A 26,805-nucleotide genomic window follows, 5' to 3' on the forward strand; every position below is an offset into this window, starting at 1 on the left:
TCCCTATTAGGAGACTTTGAATCCTTGTTAGGAGATTTTAACCCTATTAGGAGTTGTGTTAACCCTATTAGGAGTTGTGTAAGATAGAAAGACCCACTGTCCAAACAGCTTTTGGGGCAAGACCATTGAACTCACTATCCAACTAATCTCTCAACTATTTGTTGCAAAATAATTTTATGTACTATACTTTAACTTCTTTTCTTTGTCCTATCAACCAGACCAATCACTATTAGACCTTGTAGACCATGTCAAAAACATTGGATCCAAGTATCAAACTTCAGTTCACATAATAAAACCTCAGCAACAAAGTTTCCTTCACCTTCACTCTACTCTACTTAAATTTGTATTTTGGTCTTTATGTTTCTTACAATAATTCACAATTTTCCACATATGATAAAGGTAAATATCCTTCCTTTATACCAAATGGATAAAAAATAATCTAGAGTTAGTTGTTACATCTTCTTAATTAATTATAATAGGATCATGTTAAGAACACATTACACTTAGTGATAACATTAATCTTTTTCCTTGTAACTTGAATAACTTTTTGTATGTGCAATATCATGATGAGTTAGCTTAGCTACATCATCTTCAAAATTTCTTCTTCACATCTATAACTTCAGCTTCTCAGAATAACAACTCTGGTGGGAGATATAAAAATTTTACCAAAACAAGCTTATGTAAACTCTATCTTAGAACAGTCTTCACTGAAACTTGCATAACTTCTTCCAAAAATAATATCTTATGCTTCTAGGGTTAGCTTCATATACAAGATACTTAGTATAATCTCCCTTTAACCTTACTAGTGAAATTACTCAATGATATGTCCATACCACCTTGATCTTTACCATTGTTCTTCTGTCAAATATCACAAAAAAATGTTATATTGACATTAATGAAAACATAGTCATGAAGGTGACATATTATCATGATAATGATCTAATCATGTTCCTACACTAATCCCCCATAAAAGTACCATCATCATTGATGCTTTCAACAATCTCTCTGTTTGGCATTGATGGCAACATAGATGAAAAACATATAGTTCCAAAAATACCAATTGGAAAAGACTATTAACCTTTCTTTTCAAATCCTCTTCATCAATCATTCTCCCCTATTGATGTACCTCAATGTGCTTTATATCAAATTATTGCTTCTTCCAAAAAAAATTCATGTTGTACTTCTCCCCCCTTGACATCAATATCAAAGGTTTCAGCAATCATCAAACTATGCAACAACTATTTCTAACTTGCTCAAGTGACCAAAGAGACTATTCAAAAATAATATCTAAAAGGAATTCTAGCCAACTCTATCCATCACAGATACTCCCCCATATAGGAAGCATCAACATTCAGTCCAGAAAAATAATAATGCTCCATTACATTGGATTGTTGCACTCTTGCATCATAAATTCTAATGTGGGAAGGGGCATAACCCCTAGCATACCTCGCAAATACTCAAAAGTCTCTTTGGGAAGAGGCTTAGTGAAAATATCTACAATTTTCTCTTTGGTGTTTACATATTCCAATCTAATTTCCTTTTCTACAACTTTATCTCTCAACATGTAATACTTGATAGAAATGTGCTTAGTTTTAGAATGCAACACTAGATTCTTAGTCATATTTACTATACTTGTGTTGTCACAATGTATGACAATAGGTTCATTGAATTCTATCCTTCTATCTTTTGACATCTTCTTCATCCAAAAAACTTGATTATAATTGTTTCCTACTACAATATATTCTACTTCTATTTTACTTTATGAGATACAGTCCTACTTCTTACTTAGCAAAGAAACCAATCTTCCTCCAAAAAAGAAGGCTAGACCATTGGTGCTTTTTCTATCATCCTTTATGCCTACCTAATCAGCATCAGTATAAGCATATAAAGTGAAATAATTAGATATATCATATCATAATCGAGACTCTGGTATTCCTTTTAGGTATCTAAATATCCTTTTGATTGCTACATAATGTGCTTCTCTAGGATCAGCTTGAAATCTCGCAACAATTCCAATTGCATTTTCTATATCCAGCCTTATGTGAGTTAGATATTGCAATCCTCTAGTCATAGATCTATACTTCTTTTGCTCAATATTAGGTGTCTCATCCTTTCTAAATAACTTATGTTTAGTTACCATAGGTGTTCCAACTAGTTTACATGTTTCTTGATCTAATAAACAGATCTAGACTAATTGCAGTATTGAATGCTTAAATAAAATCAAATTAGCGGAAGTCTTAATAAATTTATACATAAATGAAATTATGCATCAAAACTTAAGGTGAGAAACAAAATTTAGAGAAAAGAAGATAAAAGGATGCAAATAGTGTTTAATTACGGAGTTTGCCACAAATGTGACTATGTCTCCGGGTTCGCTCCAATAGAGTGAGACTGATCTGTTTATTCTCCAAAATCAATTACAAATGCACCAAGTCCATTCCTTCAAGCACTTCGGTAGCAACAAAAATCTGACATACAAGAATGGCTCAAAAATCTCCTTACAAGACCACTTTATTCTTTCAAAACTTCACCAAGACTAATTTCTCTACAAGTCTCCTTCAAGAATTACAATAATTCTCCAACTTTTATTGCCTCCAAAATGACATCCTACCCCCCTTTTTATACAAAATAATTTGCCTAAATTGGCTCAAAACCAATTAATATATAATTAGGCATTTTAACCATAGAAACCTTTGAATAACCCCTTTTCCATTTTTATATTTTGGCATTACATTCATTTTTGGGGTTTAGTTATTAATAAAATAACAAATAAGTCTATTTTAAGGGTGGCTTGGTCGATGATCACATGAAAAATATGTTTTAAACCATACAAATGTCAAGATGCGCGTGTGGCACAGTGGCAATTAACTATTTTATGGGCCTTCTGGTCTAGGGTTCAACTCCTGTCAGTGCACCTTTTCAAATGGCTTTAGTGACATTCACAATTTAAATAGTATATTTGACATTTGTATATTAAATACTCTACGTGGCCCAACGGCCATGTCCTATTTTGGTAAAGGGGTGGTTGGGATTTCAATCCCCACCGGCCCAAGTCTTCAATCCACTTACCAATGACATGTAAATGCCACATGTCAAATGATGATGTCATGATGTTATCACCATTTTAAACTTTCGCCTCCAACTTCAAACAAGCATAACTTTCACATATGAAGTCTGTTTCTGACAAAAGGAACGTCGTTGGAAAGCTCTCAACGAGATCTTTGATTTGAAATCCATTGTTGACCACTTTTGAGATGGTCTTATTTCACCTCTTATGTAGCCTTCTGGTCTACCTGTTGACCAAAACTTTGACCAAGCGTAACTTCTGCATTCAGACTTCATTTTTGTCCATTCAAATTGCATTGGAATCAGGACACTAAGATCTTTTTGATGATGCAAATTTTGGCGAGAAATGAGACACTTCAATTTTCACTAAAAATATCCACCGAATCATTTCCAAACCAAACCTTTTTAGTAGATCTTTCAAATACTTAGTCTAAGAAATAAAGATTCCTTCTTTGTCCTATACAATCTATAATCCTAGGAAATATTCCATCTCTCCTATCATACTCATTTCAAATTCTTTCTTCATTTCTTCTGCAAACTTGTCACTTTCATCATCATCTCCTCCAAATATGTTATCCTTAATAAATATTACCAAAATCATCAATCCATCATCAATTTCTTTCCAATATAGATTACTATCTATCATACCTTTACTATATCCAATTTTGGTCAAATGCTTTTCCAACCTTGCATACCAAGTTCTAGGTATTTTCTTTAAGTCATACAATGTTTTCTTCAATTTTCATACTATGTCTTTGTCATCTGTTATAGGAAAACTTTCAAGTTTTTCTACGGATACCTCTTCTTCAAGTTCTTCATTCAGAAATTCTAACTTGACATCCATTTGATAAACTTTCAATTTCTTATATGCTTCATATGCTAAGAATAACCTTGCTGCTTCTATTCTTTCCATAGAAGCATAGGTTTTTTCATAGTCTATTCCTTCTTGTTGTGAGTAACCTTTACATACCAATCTTGCCTTGTTCCTTACAACTTCACCTTGTTCATTAATCTTGTTCTTAAATACCCATCATGTTCCTATCACATACTTGTCGACTGGTATGGGAACCAATTCCCATGTCTCATTCTTTACTATTTGATCCAATTCTTCTTCCATAGCTTGCTTCCAATAGTCATCTTTCTATGCTTCATCTACATTCTTCGATTCAACTTGAGATATCAAACATAGTTCTTCATTTTCTTCTTCTTATCATCACACCTTTATCTTTACTTTCAATGACCTACTCAAGTGGATGATTCTTTGTCATACTCTTATTGGAAGTAGGAGTTGTTATCTCAACTTTAAGCTCTATTGAAGGTTCTAAGCTCTGTTCCCTCCTTAGCTCTCCTTCATTATGTAAATCATTGTTAGTCTCAAAGAACACTACATCATTCCTTGGTTTAGTAACAACATTCTCATCATCTGAATTGTAGTAAACTATTCTTTCTTGATTCCTGAATTTCTCATCAACTCTTACATTTGCACTCTCAACAATAGTCTTAGTTCTCAAATTATAACATCTATAAGCTCTTCTTTTTATTGAATAACCAAGAAAGATACCTTCACCACTTCTAGCATCAAACTTATCAACATCATCATCCCTTTTGATATAACACTTGCCACCAAAAATTATGAAATACTTAACTATAGGTGAGTGAGAAAATCAAAGTTCATAAGAGGTCTTGTTTGTGCCTTTTCTAACTCATACTCTATTCATAGTGTAGAATATTGTATTCACAGCTTCTCTCAAAAACATCTTGGACACATTATTTTTAGCTAACATAGCTATTATTGCTTTTGTTACTGACTTGTTTCTTCTCTCTACTATGTCATTCTATTTAGGGGTTCTTGGAGATGATAATTGTCTTTTGATTCTATTAACTTCACAAAAGATGTTAAACTCATTTGAAGTAAGCTCTCATCCTCTATCTAATCTTAAGCATTTAATCTTCATACCTGATTCATTCTCAACTCTATTCTTGAATATCTTGAACTTGTCAAATGCCTTAAATTTTTCATTAAGAAATGCAACCCACATCATTCTAGAAAAATCATCAACTAATATCATGAAGTACCTTTCACCATATAATCTTTCAATCTTTGTATGACCACTAAGAGCTCTATGTACAATCTCCAATTTTGTTGTAGTAGTAAACTTCTTGCTGGGAAAAGAAGTTTTGGTATGCTTTTCCAATACACACTCTTTGCAAATTATGTTAGTAGGCTTAACAATATTAGGAAATTTTTTAACTACAAACATACTACAAGTCTTCACAATGTTGTCAAAGTTTATATTATGAAAGCTCTTATGCCATAACCAATTGTTGTCTACCTTTGCAACCAAACATGTTATTTCAATAGGATTTAGCTGAAATACATTACCTCTAGATCTAGTTCCTATTCTAATTACCTTTCAATCTTTCTCTATGATCATGCATGTCTTCATTTTGAACTATAACTGATAGCTTTTATCCACTAGTTGTCCAACACTCGAAAGATTCTACTTCAAACTATCAACAAAATATACATCCTTAGTGTTAGTTTTACCATCAAGAGTTATAGATCCAATAGCTTTAACATGACACACTACATTGTTTCCAACTCTGATAATGCCTCCATCATGACTTTTGAAGTCAAAAAACTTGTAATGCCAAAGATATTTTATCTGGACTTTCTTCTTCCATAGATACAAATCTTATTTCATCATCACTATCACTTATTTCTTGCTCATTAGAATCTTCTTCATTTGCATATAAAAACTCTCCATCTCTTCTAGGTTTGAAATTTCCTCTATACTTTTTCTCTTTTGGGACACTTAGATGCATAATGACCAAATTTATTGCAAGTCCAACATTTAAAGATTTTCTTACCATCCTTTTCTCTTCTTACCAAAAGAGCTACTCCTTTTATCTTTTTGTCCTCATCAAATTTGCTACTGCTAGTAAAGTCTCCTCTAACACTTGTGCTCCTTGATAAACTAGGTCAAATATTCAAGGCACTAATAGTCATTTCTATTCTAGTCAATTCTCTAGAATGTTGAAGTTCATTCTCAACTACTTCAAGTCTCTCAAGAAATGTTTCCTTTGTGAAATCTTTGGTTCAAGACATCAACAACTATGTCATTTGAACTACTTTCTTAAATGGTGGCATCAAGCTCTTCAATATATTCTAGATCACCTCATCATCTTCTTTGATTCCTCCTTTAGATTTAATACCTACTATAATTTATGATGTCTTTCCTACATATGTTCTTATAAGTTCATCTTCCATCATTTTAGCATCTTGAAATGTACAAATCCAACTTTTTAGCCTCAATTTCTTAGAATGGTCATCATCTTCAAAACTAATTTTCAAGTCTTTCCAAATCATATGAGAAGTATCAAATGATTTTACCTGGTTGTACTCAATTTTGAGAACTGTAAACAATAGTTTTTCTCTAGCTCTCATGTCGCACATGAAAATTTCTCTCTCTTCCTTGGTACAAGTTTCCAAATCTTTTTAACAAATGATTGTCTTTGCTGATTTTGTCAAGATCCAATATCTTGGACCCATACAAAATAAATGTGTCTTCATCTTTTCCTTTTAGCTATCATAATTTGTTCCTTCAAACTTTAGACTATCCTTCCTAAATATGTTTGCCATGGATCTTCCAAAGTTGTTAAACTTTATCTTCAAGGACTTGATGCCCATATATAAATTGTTAGAAAGAATAGTCCACCAAGACAACTGAGAGGGGGGTGAATCAGTTATCCAATAATTAGAATATTTATCAACATTAAATATTCTAAACCATTCAACCAAAGTAATCAGCAATCGTAAAAAAATGCACATATACAATTTCAACAAATATGTTAACAAGGGAAACCCTTGATCAAAGGGAAAACCCTAGTGGGAATGATGACCACAAGATGATGTATTAATATAAATATTCCTTGTTAGCATATGGACCCTATTAGGAGCCTATTACAAAATTTAGTACATATGAGTCCATGTTAGAAGACTTTGAATCCCTATTAGGAGATTCCAACCCTATTAAGAGTTTTGGAAGATAGAATGACCCATTGGCCAAACAGCTTCTGGGGCAAGACCAGTGAACTCACTATCCAACTAATCTCTCAACTATTTCTTACAGAATAATTCTTTAACTATACTTTAAACTCTTTCCTCTATCTTGTCAACTAGACCAATCACTATCAGACCTTGTAGACTAGGTCACAAATATTGAATCCAAGTATCAAACTTTGAATCATACAATAAAACCTCAGAAATGAAGTTTCCTTCACCTTTTCTTTTCTCTACTTAATTTTGTATTCTACTCCTTCTGTTGCTTACAATCATTCACATTTTTTGACATATGATAAAGGAAAATATCTTTGTTTTATATTGAATCCATAAAAAAAATTCCCGAGTCGACTATTACACCTTCTCAATTAATTATTATACTACCACATTAAGAACATGTGTGATGACCCTTTTTAGGGTCATTCATTTTTTTCCAATTTTCTTTCTTTTTCTCTTTGTGAACAAATAATACATGCCATAATTTGTTCAATGCACAGACTCATGTCCCTGAATGCATGATACAATTTGCTCTACATGTAATTTGATGTACCTCTACATGATTCGTTGTGACTTCCTACACACAATTTCTTTCATCTCCTTTTCTCTGACTATTGTGTTGTTATTCCATGGTATATCTCTTTTCAATGTCCTTCCTTGTCTTCACTTTAATATTTTGCTTATCTTGCTCAAATGGATGTGTCCCTTCATATGATATATTTATGCAAATGACATTGATTTAATTAATACGACATAGATTGTGTTTATTTGGTCTATATTAACATATATAGTTTATTACATTAATTATATATATTGCTTAGTTTTTTGGTTAGTATAATTTGTATTTTGTTTATTAAATTCAAATTTAAATGTTTATAATATAAATGCCATCGATTGCTAATTTATGTTTTGCATGATATATGTCGATTATATAGTTGTTGGTTAGGTTTAGACTTATGTTCATTTGTATTGATAATAACATATGTTATATAATTAATATTCATAATATCTTTATTTATTAATAATATTTACTTCTCATTTGTTGTAAGATATTATTTATTTCTATGTCTATAATTATTCTTCAATATATTCATACATTATAAAATTATTATTGTTATTTGATATTATTTATAATTAATATCTTTATTACCTATAACTATTATATATCTCATAGATTATATATATTATATTGATTAATTTATCAATAAATTTATTATCATTAGTTATTAATAGTATATGTAATAATATTTAAATATATTATAATTTATTTTATTATTTATTTAATTACAAAACCTTATAAATATGGGGACATGATATTATCTTATCTATAAATTAATTGATTATATTAACTATATTATTAGATCATAATATAGGATGTTGCTATATTAAATTAATTAATCAGTTCATTAACTTTAATTATCAATGTGATAATAGTTAGATATATTATCAGCTATAGATTTATAATGTAATTATAATATATAACATATTATATATTATATTAATAATATCATTCTTCATAATACTATTATAGAGTATATTTTTTTATATTATTTATAATAATATGTAATTCTTAATTATATTATAATATTAACCTATGTAGATATGTTATAAAATTATTATCATTTATAACCAAATTATTTATTTGTTATTTAATATAATATTTTATATTACAATTATGCTATATTCTTGTATATTATTTTATATTGTCATATATTATTATTATAATAGATTATAATATTATTTTTCTTAATTATTATCATTGTATAATATTTTATTCGAATATTCATACATCCTTAAATTTGGGCTCATGACAAGTCTGCCCTTCCACAAATTGCTTGCCCTCAAGAAATTCCTAATTTCCACTCAACTTAAAGATCAATGGCCTATTCCTTGATATTTTTCTTTGGATTATTAAAATAATGATTATGCTAACAAGATTATGAAATATAGATATATACAATATATAAACCACTAATGCATAAATTGACAAAGTAGACACAAAGTATACATTAATGCAAGAAGATGCGAAGCAAGCATGAACTAGACACATAAGTGCACAAAAAAACAAAGCATACACAATGAAGACCGATGATGCAATGAAGGTACAAAGCATACACGATGCCGACACATCATACATTCTTTATTGATTCTTTATAATTTAATTTGCATAATGAAGTAAAGGAAATGATTTATAAAATATACTTGCCTAATACGCCTTTTGATCATGGACCTACAACACAAATAATTATTAGCATATAATAGCTCTAAAAGAAAGATGAGTCCCTTTTCTCATTTACATAATCCTTTGGAAGGAATCTCTCTCTCTCTCTCTCTCTCTCTCTCTCTCTCTCTCTCTCTCTCTCTCTCTCTCCCTCTCCCTCTCTCTCTCTCTCTCTCCCCTTATTATGATCATCATAAGATGGTAGATTTATGATGCAGAGGGCATGTGAAATAAGCTCCAAGCGTATCCGATAAGTGCTCGAAATTACTCTGCCTCTCCCTCCACCAACTCCCTACCTTAGGATATCATAATGTGGATGAGAAGATGAGTATTAAATTTAATTTACTTAGGTCATTTGAAATATTTCTTCTTATAGTACACAAACAACTTTCTCTCTCCTTGTTATGATCATCTTGATGGTAGAATGATGGTGCAGAGAGCGTGTGAAACAAGCTCCAAGTGTATCCGACAAGTGCTCGAAATTACTCTACCTTTCCCCCCACCAGCTCCCTATCTAAGATTATGTAATTTGGATGAGAGATAGACTCTCTATACTATAATTGAAATGTATTCTAATTACTATGTTTTCCTTAAATCAATATATTTATATTTCATTTTTTTTTAAAATTTTTTTTATAATTTAATATATATATTTTCCATTTATATTTCATTTTTCATATATTCTGATTGATAGACTATTCAATATTCTTCACAATAACAAATGTGTTAGTAATAAGAAAGACACTATCAATTATTTCATAGTAGTATATGCACAAAAATATATATCTTACCTCATTACCCTTATGTGTTGCAGTGGTGATTATAGACGCCTAAAAAATCCTTTCAAAAATAAAGTATTTTTATTTTTTGAAAAAGTCCCTGATGACATCATCATTTATTAATTAATTATTTATTTAATTTATTTATTTATTTTTATGCCATTAAATCCCTTTATCTTAATTAAAAATATTTATTTAAGGAATTCCTCCCAAAAATGTTTTAATCTTATTTAAACATTATTTCCTTATTTATTAATTATTTAATTAATAAATTGACCAAAAATCCCAAAATAAATAATTTATTTATTTTTTGCCCAAAACTTGGCCAATTTACTTAAGACCACTAACCTCTTCCAAAATCTTCTAATCCTTCTTTAATTTCGATTAAAGGCTAATCCCATCATTTCCTTACCCTAATCCCAACTCAAAATATTTAATTAAGATTAAATATTAATCCTCATGTTTATTAAAATTTTTTTAATAAATATCTCCTCAACCCAAACCCTTGAAATAAATAAACTTTATTTATTTCCTAAAAACTTATGTATCCTCATCCTAGGAAGTTCTAGACTCTTCTAGAAAGTCTTCATCCTCATCCTAAGCCTATCTCTAGTCCCCTATTTAGCCTAATCCACCCATACTAACTGAGCTTAGCTAATAACTCACTCACCCTCATAAATGCCATCCACTTGCCCACCTCTAACATCCCTAATCTAATCCTAAACCATCTCTAATCCTACCCTTAAACATCTGCACAATCATAAACAAGCTTAAGACTTTCCTAAGCCAAGCCAAAGTCTTGCCTCAAAATATCCCAACCACCAAGCCATAAATGCTCCAACAAAGCCATAAATGATTCTTAAAAGCCCATTTATTTCTCTGACAAGCCATTATGAGGGTCTTTATGAGCTTTGAGCCCCCTTTGTTGACCCCTCAACCCCTCTTGCTCTAACCAATGACCTTGTGACATGTGTCACTCTCTGATTGGCTGTAAGGAAGCACAATCCATGTGCTCTTCTCTCATGCAATCTGAGCCCTCCATGAGCTTCTTCCCATCCTTGCATCTTAGCCCTCAATCCCTCAAGCCTCTTGCCTATAAATTGGATCCTTCACCTTTGCAAAATCATCACAATCCATTAGCTAAAGTTACCATGCCATTTTGAGAAAAAACTCCATAACTTTTTACATACATCCACATCCAAATCCCAACATCCATTGAACCAAATTTGAACATCCATCTTGAGCATACGTACCAAACCCAATCAGTTAGACAAATCCACCAACAAGGGAGCAAATTTCATTGGGAGAGTCCATTAATGGCTCACATTCCCATTTGAAAAGCTCACCTTTGTCAATCTTCAAGTTTTTGAATTTTGTTTAGTTTGTAGAAGCTTTATTTAAATTTGGTTTCTATTAGCATACTAACATTGCTCGTAAACAGTGATTATACAATATTTATCCATTATTTACTCTTAACTACCTTAAGGATCCTTATAGATTCAACCACCTTTGCTGAATAGTTCCCCACTTCTATGTGAATTAAGTGCTTTGGGAGAATATGTCAATCATGGAGATGTATCGAAATACCTTTGCACTAATGATTTTCCTTTGTGTATTTCCCTTTCTTTACAAGCTTTCCTCTAATGAAATTTTAGGCTCCTTTACCTTGGAAGTGTCAAACTCCCTCTAAATCTGATATTAATATCCCCTTTCCTACAAGAGATACTCGAAAGAAGAGGTCAAAGAAAGTGCTCATAGAGAAAAACAAGAAATAAGAGAAAGATTTATATCATACTCAAGAATGAATAATTTTACACAATAAATAATTTCAAAATATATATTAATCTAATTGAAATATATACTTTAATACATATCTTTCCAACATTTTATTTCCTTATCAAATAACTAACTATGATTATGAAATTCTGATTCAAAATGAATAAGGAAACATTATGCACATCGTTAATTATCTATATAATTGAATAATTTATTATTCATCATTTAATGATAATATAATAGTTATATCAGTAATATTAGACATGACTTTCTTATTTATCATTAACTCTATTATATTCAAGTTCATATAATGTTAGAAATAATAGTAATGATAAATTTCAATAACCCTTATAAAAATATAGGTACATCATGTACTTTACACTTATCTATCTGCTAATTTTAGTGATTGCTAGCACAACATGAGTGGTCATTGAGAGTTTGATGCACATTGTGTACTTTGGGAAAATCTCAATATTGTCAAATGCTTCTTTACTAAGGGGTAACATAATTGTAGTACCATTGCTAGATTGGTAGATGGACTTATCCATAGTATTTGTTATTATATTGAAATTCTTGTGAGAGACAATCATATTAGCAATTATATTCTCACAATCATATTTCATAATAATATTAATATTTGAGATTAAGTATTCTCCCTCTTGAGAGGCAATATTAGTTTCCATGAATTATGAACAAAGTATCATTCAAATATTAACTTTCTATATATATATCTAATATTTTAAATTACAAATATCACATATATTTTACCTCATAATATTGATTTCAACATATAAATGAATAACAAAGAGGAGTAAGTGCTACCTTATATGTTGTCTCATAATTTGAAAGTTACCTTATTTGGGATTTGGCCCCACCTTTAATGTTTGAATAAGGAAATTGGTTGGTCCCTTTTTAATAAGTTTGGTTCTCGATATATATTGCGACCTTGATTTTTGGGTGTTGTATATGACAATTTTTTTGTTTTTTTTCTTCAACATCTTCTCAACAACGCTTCAAAGGGCTCCTAAAAGAGATCCATGGTGACAACTAGGAGAGACAGTAACACTGCTAATTGTCCTCTTTGTAGTATCTACATAGGAATCCATGCCAGTTGGCAGCCCCTCTACATAGGGCATTTCTGGTTATACGAGCTCTCTATTTCCATTAAATTTATGACTCATCATTTAGGATGAGTTATCTATAGCAATATAGAGGCACAAATGATATGCATGCATGTCATAATGTAGAAACAATCAAGCATAAATCATCTAGAGGAAAACTTAGAACAATTTAAAACGTTACAAAAAATATTTCTAGAGGAAAACATCGCCTATTCTTTCCTTGTTAAATTGGATAGAAACTTTTGTGCTTGAGTGAGCTACCTTCCTCATATTTATTTCCCTGAAGATTTCTCACTTGAAATATTAAATACAATCTTCTATATAGTTTACGCAGATAAGCTAAGACAACTTCAAATCTCAAGAGAGTACCACACTAATCAAGCAGTAACAACTCTGAACAAGATGTCTTCACATGATATAGAAATATTATGAATTTCGTTAGACTAGTGTGCCCATACAGGTATTCCTACAATTCACCAATAATGCAGTGAACTTCGACCTTTTGAAGTACATGGTTTTGATGAAAACGAAATCAGTAGACCAATCCAAGTACATTGCAATAAATGGCATTTTCTTGTAGGGAGATTAAAGATAAACTATAAGCTATTTTTGTGCATATCTTATTCATATTGGGAAAATAAATCAAGTACTTTGAGAAGCATTTGCCAAAAATGAGTTCCTTTGGGGTGTACAAAGTTTGGTCACAATGCATTCTCTCCAAAAGACTTTGAAATTTTTTTGAGTTTCAATATATTCAAATAACTATTGAGATAAAGATGGTTCCATTACAAAATTATCCTTCCTATTGCTAGTCATTAAGCAATGGCCTGAAGAAGCAACTAAGTCATTCTAATGGACATTCAATTTAACAAATGCATCGTATGATAGCAAAGCAAAGCCCCTTTTAAAATCAATCTTAGTAACTTCAAAAAATGTTATTACTCATAAAAACATGAGAACGGAATGATGGAGGGTTCAATTTAAAAATCTGTAACTTCTTTCTTATAATTCAGTTTTCATTTCCACAAAAAATAAGTATAAAAGAAAACATCCATGTGAGAACATTATATAAATAATCCATTTAAACTCACAGCTACAGCATATGCCCCTTGATTTGCAAATTTCTCTTCATCAACAAACTGGCCTGGGATATTTTTCTTTGCAACATAGATTTTAAATAAATATTCAAATTATAGATCTTAATTAAAACAATTTTTCATGCATTCCAGTTTTAAAAATTTAAAAAGTACAAGCAAATCATGCTTCCCTTCTCCTGACTAATGTGGAGTGTTTTCTTAGCAAGAAAAGATTATGTTGTCACTTGTGTTGATGCCCACGATGCTTTCCTATTCATTGATCGCTCTATTAATCGATAATCAGGTTCTACTCATAGTTGTGGCAGATAAGAGCACTGTAATTTCCTACGGCTCACTAGTTGTTATAACCTTTGTTGTGAGGGAATATTTGCATTGTTTCAATATTATATTTGAGTGACATCACCATTATTTTGAGCATACGTAGAATGAGAAAGTATTTTTCTGTTCGTAGGAATGACACTTTTTTGTTGCAAAGAATCCTCCAATTATTTTATGCCTTTCTTTCAAAACAGTGATCTCCATTGTTGAAAGTCATACTATACTCATGGAAAATCACCCTTAAATCTTTGATTGGTTATCTAATTTTCTAATTTAATGTCTGAAATCTATATGAAACATGCTAATATTATTTTTTTATATTGCTAACTGTATCAGATGTTCATCATGATAAATTCTTCAGTTTCCTGTCTTCAAAATTTTCTCCACAGGATGGCAAGATCCTGCTCTGATACCAATTGTAATGACCCTTTTTTAGGTCATTCATTTTTTTGAGATTTTCTTTCTTTTTCTCTCTTTGAACAAATAATACATGCCATAATTCGTCCAATGCACAGACTCATGTCCCTAAATGCACGATACAATTTGATTTCCATGTAATTTGATGTACCTCTACATGATTTGTTGTGACTTCCTATACACAATTCCTTTCGTCTCCTTTTCTCTGACTACTGTGTTTTTATTCAATGGTATATCTCTTTTCAATGTCATTCCTTGTCTTCACTTTAATATTTCACTTATCTTGCCCAAATGAACGTGTCCCTTCATATGATATATTTATGCAAATGACATTGATTTAATTAATACAACATAGATTGTGTTTATTTGGTCTATATTAACATATATAGTTTATTGCATTAATTATATATATTGGTTAGTTTTTTGGTTAGTATAATTTGTATTCTGTTTATTAAATTCACATTTAAATTTCTATAATATAAATGTCATCGATTGCTAATTTATGTTTTGCATGATATATGTTGATTATATGGTTGTTGGTTAGGTTTAGACTTATGTTCATTTGTATTGATAATAACATATGTTATATAATTAATATTCATAATATCTTTATTTAATATTTACATCTCATTTGTTGTAAGATATTATTTATAATTAATATCTTTATTAGCTATAACTATTATATATCTCATAGATTATATATATTATATTGATTAATTTATTATCATTAGTTATTAATAGTATATGCAATAATATTTAAATATATTATAATTTATTTTATTATTCATTTAATTACTAAACCTTATAAATATGGGGACATGATATTATCTTATCTATATATTAATTGATTATATTAACTATATCATTAGATCATAATATAGGATGTTTCTATATTAAATTAATTAATCAATTCATTACCTTTAATTGTCAATGTGATAATAGTTAGATATATTATCAGCTATAGATTTATAATGTAATTATAACATATAACATATTATATATTATATTAATAATATCATTCTTCATAATACTATTATAGAGTATATTTTTTGTATATTATTTATAATAATATGTAATTCTTAATTATATTATAATATTAACCAATGTAGATATGTTATAAAATTATTATCATTTATAACCAAATTATTTATTTTTTATTTAATATAATATTTAATATTACAATTATGCAATATTCTTATATATTATTTTATATTGTCAAATATATTATTATTATAATGGATTATAATATTATTTTTCTTAATTATTATCATTGTATAATATGTTATCCGAATATTCATACATCCTTAAATTTGGGCTCATGACAACATGTTAGACTTAGTGATAACATTAATCTTTTGCCTTGTAACTTGAATAACTTTTTGTATGTGTAATATCATGATAAGTGAGTTTAGCTAGATCATCTTTAAAATTTCTTCTTCACATCTATAACTTTAGCTTCTTAGAATAATAATTCTAGTGAGAGATATAACAAGTTTACCAAAACAAGCTTATGTAAACTCTATCTTAGAACAATCTTCACCAAAACTTTCATAACTTCTTCCAAACATAATATATTATGCTTCTGGGGTTAGCTTTATATACTAGACACTTAGTATAATCTCCCTTTAACCTTGCTAGTGAAAGTACTCAATGATCTATCCATAACAATTTGATCTTTACCACTGTTCTGCTGTCAGATACCATAAAAAACTACTATGTTGACATCAATGACAAACACAGTCATGAATGTAATATATCATAATGATAATGATCTAATCATGTTTCTACAATACTCCCCCATAGAATTATCATTAGCATTCATTCTTTCAACAATTATATGTTTAAAGAATTTTCTTGATAGCTAAATGGATTGTGAGGGATATTTAAGCAAATAAACACTAGAAACAATTAGATATCTTTTATATGCAATATTCTATTAAGGATAATCCATTGTACATAGTGCATTATAAGGATAATGCTATTTATGCTTCATTCTTCAGGACCAAATGTTTAGCCCCCTTCAATATTATTTTAGAAGCATTGCTAGTTTATATTATTCAAGCTATCTTGTTGATTAGTTTATTAGTCATGGCCTCAGTTTTAACACATGCTCTATTTTGTGAATTAGATGATCAAACTACAAGATAAAACTCTAAATATCATTCCCAAAGTAAAAGGTAAGTTCATGCTTCAAAAGATATCAAATATTTTGAAACTAATAAGATACAACAAACTTTGAATATAAATTGTATTAATAATTTTCTTGATGTATTCGAATAAATTATACAAACTTAAATTTCCAATTCTTAAACTTCATCATCTTATCTATCCCTATATTTTAATCTTTCTTCCATTTGGTATTCTAATTTTCTTTAAAATTGATAATGATTAAATACTACAATGTTTAATCTTTTTCTCGTTAATCTATCTACCTAAACTTTACTTTCTTTACCTCTAAACAACATCTAAAATTTTTAATTTAAAGTGAACTAAATAGAACAAATCAACCTTTGTTAATTTAAAGTTAATTCCGAAGATCAAGTCACTCCATATTACACTTCCCAATTTGAAGATTGTGAAGGAAAAGCCAAAGAGAGAAAAGGAGTAGAATAGATAGAGCATAGAAGAAACAAAGAAGCGAGAAAGAGGCATTGCTTCTACTATATTGAAACAAAACTTTTCACATATATTTTTACTAAGGACAACAAAGTACAAAGGCTATAGTCTTTCTTTTTAGAGGAAAACTTCTTCTGTTTGTTTCCATAAAAGTTGTTTGGTCTTTATCAAAACCCATAAACTAGAATTTAGAATGATACAGCTGTACAGAACTCTTAAAACCAAAGACAGAAAAAAATTGGTCAAACCAACTCATCATCAAAATCAATACTGAAGGACATTTGTCTCTGCAAAAAGGAAAAGGAAACATAAATAGCAGGTTGAAATGAATACATTAAATGTTGAAGTGCTACCATACGAAGGCGTCATTTCTTCCTTACTACACACAGATAAAATAGGACAAGAAGTAGTAAGTAGTTGTGGGATTTTTAATTCTAGTAATGAATGAACAAATAAATAAGTCATTTGTAAATGTCAAGTGGTCATATTTTTTATATAATATAGGCTAGATATTTTGTTAAAGCAGGAGATATTTTCTATGAAAAACTAAATTGGAATATTGTTATTATGATTAAATTATATAGTTTTTGAATCAAAATTTATTGATCTATTGTTAAATTGTAGCTCAGTCAGATTAGTATAATCATAAGATTCATTATAAATGGTAAATCATCATTAGATATATATTCTTTATACATATATATATATATATATATATATATATATATATATATATATATATATATATATATATATATATATATATATATGGTTAGTTATATTAAATATACTAACCAATGATGATTAACTATAGAGACATGTCTCTTTATGAGACATCCTCCTTCTCATATTTACATGAGAAGCAAATCTGAAAATTGGAACACATCAATTACAATGGCAGTGTTATTACATTTGCAGAGATCCTAAAATAACATGGTATCAGAGCCAATTGCAAATGTAATAAAGAAAAATACAGAATTTTGAAAAGATGGATAAAAACATCGCATAAAAGACATAGAAATCAATTACCTTCTGAGATGCAAATTGAAAATAAACAAGACAATATACAAGGAAACATTAATGGTTTGATAGAGAGACAAAGAATGCCGGAGGCATTTGAGAGACTTTTAAAGATTTGGAATCAAACACCACCAGAGGATCGTTTAATTAAAACTTCATAAAAATGTAACCTCTGCAGGCTGGTATCACAAGATTTAGCAAGAAATCTAAATTGATTACTGGATTAAATGGAATATATGATGATATTTTAATAAGCTATCATAGTATAATTATTGTGTTCGATTTGAATGTAGTAAAGAATTTATCGACATTCTTAGTGTGAGAATGAACACTTTCTGAGATATAACAAATGATCAATAACTCTGTTGTAGCTGCAGCATGTGCATTCTAGACTATGCATGCAAACTATTTAACCAAAATGTCTGAGTGTCTCTATTAAAGTATGAAGTGCAAGTGGGAAATTTATTTGGTGTGGGAGTCACAAATCGACAGGCAACTAGGAAGAATTGTGTTTGCGAGGGGTGCAACCATTTCAAAGATAGAATTTTTGAAGTTACCAATGCATGTGATGACTTTGGTAGAAAGTCTCGATGCATTCTTCTCCTCCCTGCACTACCAAATGCTACAATCTCTGCCAATGTTCTCATGCCAATTTTCCATAGAAGTCAGAGTCTTTGAAACAGGGAATTGTATATAAAGGGACATAACTCATTTGACCAAATACCTCTGCAATCGCAGGTTATGCAAAAATATTGCAAGGCAGTGGAAACCTTGTTTATGGATATCAAGTTAATTTCATCACAACCTATTCCTCTACCGAATTATCAATTGCTAACCTCGCTTTCATGTTTGGAAAGAGAAATGGACGAGATAGGGGCATTTTCGATTGAATTTGTTACAAACATTACTACAATACCTTAACAAATGTGGAAATGGTAAAATAAAGTTAAGCTTTTATTGATATACTACATGAAGTGCATAATATTACATATCAACATGAGATGAAGAGTATCGAATAGAATTTGAAAATTATTTTCTCCATAGTGAAGGTACCATCGTTTTGAATGAAGGTGTAGAAATATAATAGAATGGAAGGTAGCATGACCTCTTAGCCATTTTTGTCAGAATTAGGCGAATGAGGCTTGTAACATTAGACTGTGCAGAATTATGATAATAATCAATTAAATCTGCATTGATCTTATTGAAATCAATAGGACGGTTGACCCGAATAAGTGATGGATATGGATTATTGGGGCTGGCTGATGGAAACTCTAAGACATATTCGTTCCTGCGAAGATTTATGGATTATGATCGATGACTAATAAATATTGTGATGCCCTTGTCTCAACAATATAATATGCTCTTGCTAGATTGTTCGTATGGCGATGGAGCGAAATGAAGAAGAATACCTCATTGGTCAATGTGTGTACTAAATTTTTTTAAAAAGAGAAAAGATCCCACCCACCACCAACAAAGAGCATACATAATTTTAATCTAAAGATAGGAAGGTAATTGCATGGAGACCAACACTAGATGTCCAAGGGACATAGTCCTCTATGGAAGGTAAAGTTAGAAATGTACTACTCCTATCAAATGAGTGCTAAGGTATGTTATTACATGATTGTTAATATTTATGAATTAAAATACAATATATGTTTATAAGCGAACAAAAATTGTAAATATAATAAATTGTTATTGGGATGGGAAATAAATCCTTATTAACATAAATTTCAATATTGATCTTAATTCATATAATTATAAAGATTGGGGGATATTAAAAAATTGAATAAATTTGTGAATATTATTTTAATAAGGTAATGTATAATATATATTATATATAAGATTAAGAATAAATCCTTATTAATATAAATTTCATATTGTAAAGAATACATTTCATCTTATAATTTCTAATTATCATCATTCGAATTGTGATTGTAAGGTTACGATGTTTCCAAGGAGGGGCTTGTTGAAGTCCAAGCAATTGGATCTTTGTCCCAAGATAGGGTAGGGGTCAATAACTCATGATCCTTCGGGACACGAGCTTGGACCTATTAACACTGAGGGAATCCATTTGCACATTTGGCATCCAGGCAACTTGGATAACATCTATATTTTCCAATCCTAAATAATATTATTATTAGGAATAAAACTTAACCCTTCACTAATAATAATTGTTAAATCTAAAAGAGATTCATCATGGGAGTATGAAAGGTAAAGACTGATTAAATCTTACTTCTATTATTGAAAATATAGAGTTATGTTACAATTATTTACGTTATTGTTAGTAATAAGCATGAGTTAAATTACTAACATCCTAATAAATATTAACACTCTTATTTCTATACGTATAATAAGAGAAATGTACCTTGATCTTTTTCTTTGAGAATGTTATTTCAGGAAGAAAAATATTGAAACTAAGAGGAAGACTAACATTTGAGGCAACCTTAAAAGAGAGGGAGCACATAGAGGATAAAATTCAGTTTTTAGTGATTTCGATCATATTGATTCGGAAGGAGTAAACCATGTTGTGGTGGAATCTTAAATGATCGATAAATTGTAATAGTCAAGAGGATTGTATTCCATACAACTATATGATTTTAATGGGCCACACCTTGTGAACATCACAAGAAAATGAAAAGATCCTTAAATAACTTGCATGATCATACACTAGGTACCGAGTACATAAAATTGTTTGATGATATAAAAGTTGGAATTTCACATCGTGGGGGGTAAATTTAATAAACAATGTTCAAATTACAACTTTTGGAGAGGAGATTTAATGATTTGACATTTTTTCATAGAAAGAAAAGTAATTCTTACTCTCGAGTATTACAGTTATCTACTTACTATAGTCTCTTTCTTTCTTGGTTATAAACTTATATGTACTATAAGAGTTAAATTACATTGATCTTTTCCTTATATCTAAAGATGTTCTTGCAAAAAAGGAAAGTTGGTATGTTTGCTACCAGGATTATTGTGCAGGCTCTGGAAGTGAACATTTTTTATGATTAAGATTATGAAAAGGAAATCTAACATTGCTTCAGATTAAGAGGGAGTAGATCATATCACTTCAAAGGTAAACTTGACATGATTAATGATTGTTGTTTCTTATGCACTTATTGACTAACATCATATGGTTGATGATTATATGCATACAGTGGTAAATCTACTCTTGTAGAAAATGTTCCATGACTTAATGTCATGTGACCTTGTGATACTGGTGCATTTTATCACAAGGATGAGTTATATTAGTACAAATGAGCAAAGTGCTGATATTTTTACCAAGCCTCTTGCAAAGTTGAAATCGTATACTTCATAGGTAAAATTGATATGACTTTGTTGTAAATGCTTATAAACTATATATTCATGAATATAAAATTCTTTTCTTGCAAGCTTGCATTGTGAAAAGTGACGACTTTTCTTGTGAAAGGTGATGACCTTTTTTGTGTTCTGATCCTATTATAAAGTGATGACTTTATTTTAGTTGATCTATCTTCAAACAATGGTTGAATTTAGTGTTATCTTTGTTCTTTGGGCCGAATTTTGTCAGACACATTGATAACCTTCATGGGTCTTATGGGCAATAGCCAGACACCATGAAAATCCATTATGTTTTTTCTTTTTTCTTTCTCTCTCTTAGTTTAAAAACATAATGATGATTACACCTTATTGTGTAAGTTAAACTTGTTTCAATTTCCCTTGCTAAAGAGGGAGTGTTAAGAATGTTAGCTTGTGTGAAATTGAATCTATATTGTTTATTTCTATCCTCAAGTTAATATTACATAACTGATTCATATATATATATATATATATATATATATATATATGTCTTATCATATATATATAATATTATACATATACATATATATTTAAGATTATACGTAATGTAATCAGTTTGTATGGGATCAAATTGTCGATAGCATACTATCCTCATGTAAGACTTTATTATCGACATGTAATAATAATTATTCGTATTGATATGGCATTCTAGGGATATCATAGTGAGATGATATCTTCTTATACTCAAGAACATAGTATGTTCTTTATCAATTATTCCTAACTAAGAGGGAGTGTTAAATTGTAGTTCAGTCTTATTAATATAATCATGAGGTTCATTATAAATGGTAAATCATCATTAGATATATATATTCTTTATACATACATATTATTATATATATAATATATATTACATATTATATTATAATATATAATAATATATATATATATATATATATATATATATATATATATATATATATATATATATATATATATATATATATATGTATGGTTAGTTATATTAAATATACTAACCAATGATGATTAACTATAGAGACATGTCTCTTTATGAGACATTCTCCTTCTCATATTTATATGAGAAGAAAATCTGCAAATTGGAACACATAGATTACAATGGCAATGTTATTACATTTGCAGAGATCCTAAAACTAACATGTTTCATGAATTTTTATGGTTAGTAAGAACTCATTTCTTATGAAAATGACTAGGACAATGCGTATTCATTCCATATAGGTGAAGCCTACAAATGTGAAGCACCAAGACTTCACAACATGTCATCCAATACATCTAGGTACTAGGACGAGTGGTCTCCCAAGAAGTCATGGTACTTCATCTTTGTGAGCATCAACTAATGACAATGAGTGCTAAGCATTCATTCATTCACATGAGAGAGGAGTTCTCTTGAACTAGTACTCGTGAGACATGAGTCAATGAGTTTGACTTAAAACTGAACACTTGAATCCTGATAGAAATATCAATATCAATTCTATTGTTGATAACTAGAAGATATTTTCTAGAACAACTCAAATTGTGATACTATTATTAGAATTCAACTGTGTAGTTTTTGAATCAAACTCATTGGCCCATATTTCATGAGTGGTAGTTCACAAAAACCCATTTCTCATTAGAATGAATGGAACACTTAGCATTCATTTTTTATCATTCATTTAATTGAGCTTTCTTATTAAAGAATGAGCATGTACTACTTAATAAAGATATCACTTATATATTCAAAAATATATTTTTAAAGATCCTAAAAGGAAGTATTAAGAAGGTGAAATTAATGCACTTAATACCTTTCTATCATCCCATGCTAAACATGTTAGAATAATAACTATTTTTGTACTTTTTCCCTATACTTATTCTTCTATGAGTTGAGATCTCTACCTAATGGATTTTTTCTAATTATTACATTATCCAATTTGTAAGCTATTGATTCCTCATCATATGGTACCACTACAATTAACTTTGTATATAATATAGACTCATCTAACCCTATTGAAACCATTATATAACAACTTAGAACAAATTCATTTGTTACTCTATTAAACTCTATACTCTATCATTTTAAAAAGTTGTCTTTGTATATTCCACCAATCTATTTCAAAATATACTAACATTTACAACTATCATATACTATAATTTTAATTTTATTAAACAACAGTTGTTTTGCAACATGAGTCCCATCTAATGAAAAAAATAACTAAAATTAAAATGGAAACAACTTTGAAGAAGAGTTGGGTAACTCATCCATGTACTTGCTTCACAAGGTTTTTTTGAGTTGGTGATTTGTAGTTGTGTCAATATGATGCCTAAGATAATTACATTATTAAGCTTGATAATGATCAATATGATGCTTAAGATAACAACCAATTAGATTTAATGTAATAATAATTATAAAGGTTAGACATTTGAGTAAAGATGTTATAAGTTGTTAGATGTTCATTTTGTTTGATTTGAATGTCAATTAAGACATATCTCAAAAGATTGTCAACTCTCATGGTTAACTTCAACCATCTTGTGTATATTGATGGACCTAATAGCTAACACTACTACTAATTCTAAAATATTTGATTTATTTGCACTTGAATTATATAATAGTACAATCGTGCTATGATGCAACTATTAGAAAATAAAACATTTCATACTCATTTCCATGTTCCCAACCATCTCTTTGCAAACTTTAATTCAAGGCCAACGTCTTGTTCATTTCTTGGAAGAGTCTAATAAAGCTCCATTATCAAAGATTTCTAGCTCACTGCCAACAAAATAATTCATTTGTGTTATCAGAAACCTCTATTTTTTAGAATTCTTTCAATCTTCCCTGTTGCAGAGGGTTGGTCACGGGTTCTAGTCTCCCTGTCCCCATGGTACTGGTGGGCGTGTTGCGCCAGCGCTACCGGTCACGTTAAAAAGTTTACCCGGTGCACTGCAGTTTATAGGGGGGGGCGTTCTGCACCCGATTCCTGCAATCTAATTTTTTTTTTTTTTTTTTAAGTTTGAAATTTGTAAAAAGGAATAGATGTTTACTTCTTTAATTCAACCCTCAAGACAACATCACTCACAATAGTATTAGCCTTCTCTTTATAGGTACTGCTATCACTTTCATATTCAACTTTAAGAATGTGTAATGTTTAAACCTTGGGTTTTCCTGCTCCCTCTTGTAATATCTTGGAATGTTGAAACTCCGTAGAATAGTAGGGCAGTTGACAAAGTGTATGAGCTTGTTCTTTTTTCGATTTCAGTTTAGCCACCAGCATAAGCTTAACCCGTTTACTCAACAGATATTGTTTTTCTTGTTTATTAATGAGTCCAGTACCAGTTATAAAGAAAGTAGTAGAGTGAAATCAATTCTGAATGCCTACCTAGAAGCAAATTCTACACTATGGTTTATAGTAAGCACAACATAAAATTAAAAACCGAAATTATTAAAATTAAAAAGTATTATATGAGGCAAGCCACACAGCAGAATCAGTGAAATTAATATAATGAAATTCGGAATTCTAATTAATATTAATATTAACTCACCATTACTATGAAAACATGAGAAATTTCTCCTAAACACAATGATCAATAACTTGGGCCATGCCGGGCCGTTCATTCTCCTCCTCTTGAATGCACAGGAAGCCTACCAAAGCTGCTCTTCTCACTTCTTCTTCATCTGCCTTGTCAGCAATCCTTTCATAGCAAGATGTGTTTCGATAGGTCTTTCATGTGAAAGCATTGTCTTTGATGTCAAAATATATTTGAAGCTAAGTGTATTAAAAATATATTTCATGAGAAAGACACCTTATATTCCAAACAATTGCAGTGGTTGCTTAAGTTGAAAGTTTGATGCTGGTGTTCATACTTGTTTCTCATGATCTGGAAGATTATTATGTGATGTTGTTTTTGTCTTATTAAATCATTGTAGTTTTTCAACTTCATTTTGTAAAGGTAGTATTTTGTAAGGACAACATTTTGTTGATATTGAACTGATTGGTTGTCTTTCTTCTCTGGCAGCCTATTTGTTTCTCCCTTGTATTTTTATCTACTTTATTCAATTTAAAAAAAAATATTAATATTGTATTTTACAAATATATTTCATTGTAAAAGAAATTTTTGTATATAGGTATATTTACTTTGGCTGAATGTGTTAATTCTTATGATTTGTGTATAGTGGTTAATGGTATTTGTGTGCACCTACCTTGGATTATCAATTGTATCAGAACAATTTATGAGGTTTGTTCATCTTAGAGTGCACCATCGTAGGTATCAACTTCAAATATAACATGTGGTAGTAGTTATAGGCATTTGAACTGAAAATTAAATATAGGTACAGTATTTATGACCTCTTGCATACATTCATTGACAAGACTAGCTTGTACCCATGGATTTGTTGTAAACATGAGACATTGGAATCTACATAATAGGACTTCTTGGGAAAGTTAGTCATCATTGTAAGATTCTATAGATTTATGTTCTATATTGAGTGCAATGGGTACATTTAGTTATGTTAGCATTTTTTATCTTTGAAAGTTGGATGATTTGCTCTTTTCATTTTTCATTATAGTTAGGCAATGAAGATGCTAAATACCTTTTTATATTAATTAAAACAAATCAACAAAGTCCAAAAAATTATTCTCAACACTTCAGTATAAGTGAAAGATATGAAAATCCAATATAGGATGGCAATATCATAGGTATTTGTGATGATCCCTTTTATTAGGTAGAACTAAAATATTCATAGAATGTAAATGAGTACTCTTAGAATGTTACCCTTGATTATATTAAATAACTTGTAAATTTATCATAACTTCATATTAGATCGCAATTTTGGGAAATCATCCATGATTTCTTTTGTATCGAATCCCACAGTGAATGGTAGATTTACAATTACTCGAGTTTGAATATGATCTAGATATAGAGTTTCAATAGTGCCCCAAAGCGAGTGATTTACTCCTCCCCTTGTGCACACTCTCTATCCACTATGTATTGATACAAGAGGTCTTGCAAACTTATTCTTAAATTATTA

The 26,805-nt window shown here is 29.7% G+C and overlaps 1 pseudogene; it reads left to right on the plus strand.

The window, feature by feature from the left end:
- LOC149554251 (uncharacterized) overlaps positions 1-24,703 on the plus strand; it is a 170,764-nt pseudogene extending 146,061 nt beyond the window's left edge.
- Positions 24,704-26,805: the final 2,102 nt, after the last annotated feature.

This window comes from Cupressus sempervirens, chromosome 6 (assembly GCF_028749045.1).
Source record: "Cupressus sempervirens isolate cs-2001-9-10 chromosome 6, ASM2874904v1, whole genome shotgun sequence".
In the NCBI taxonomy this organism is placed as follows: domain Eukaryota; kingdom Viridiplantae; phylum Streptophyta; class Pinopsida; order Cupressales; family Cupressaceae; genus Cupressus; species Cupressus sempervirens.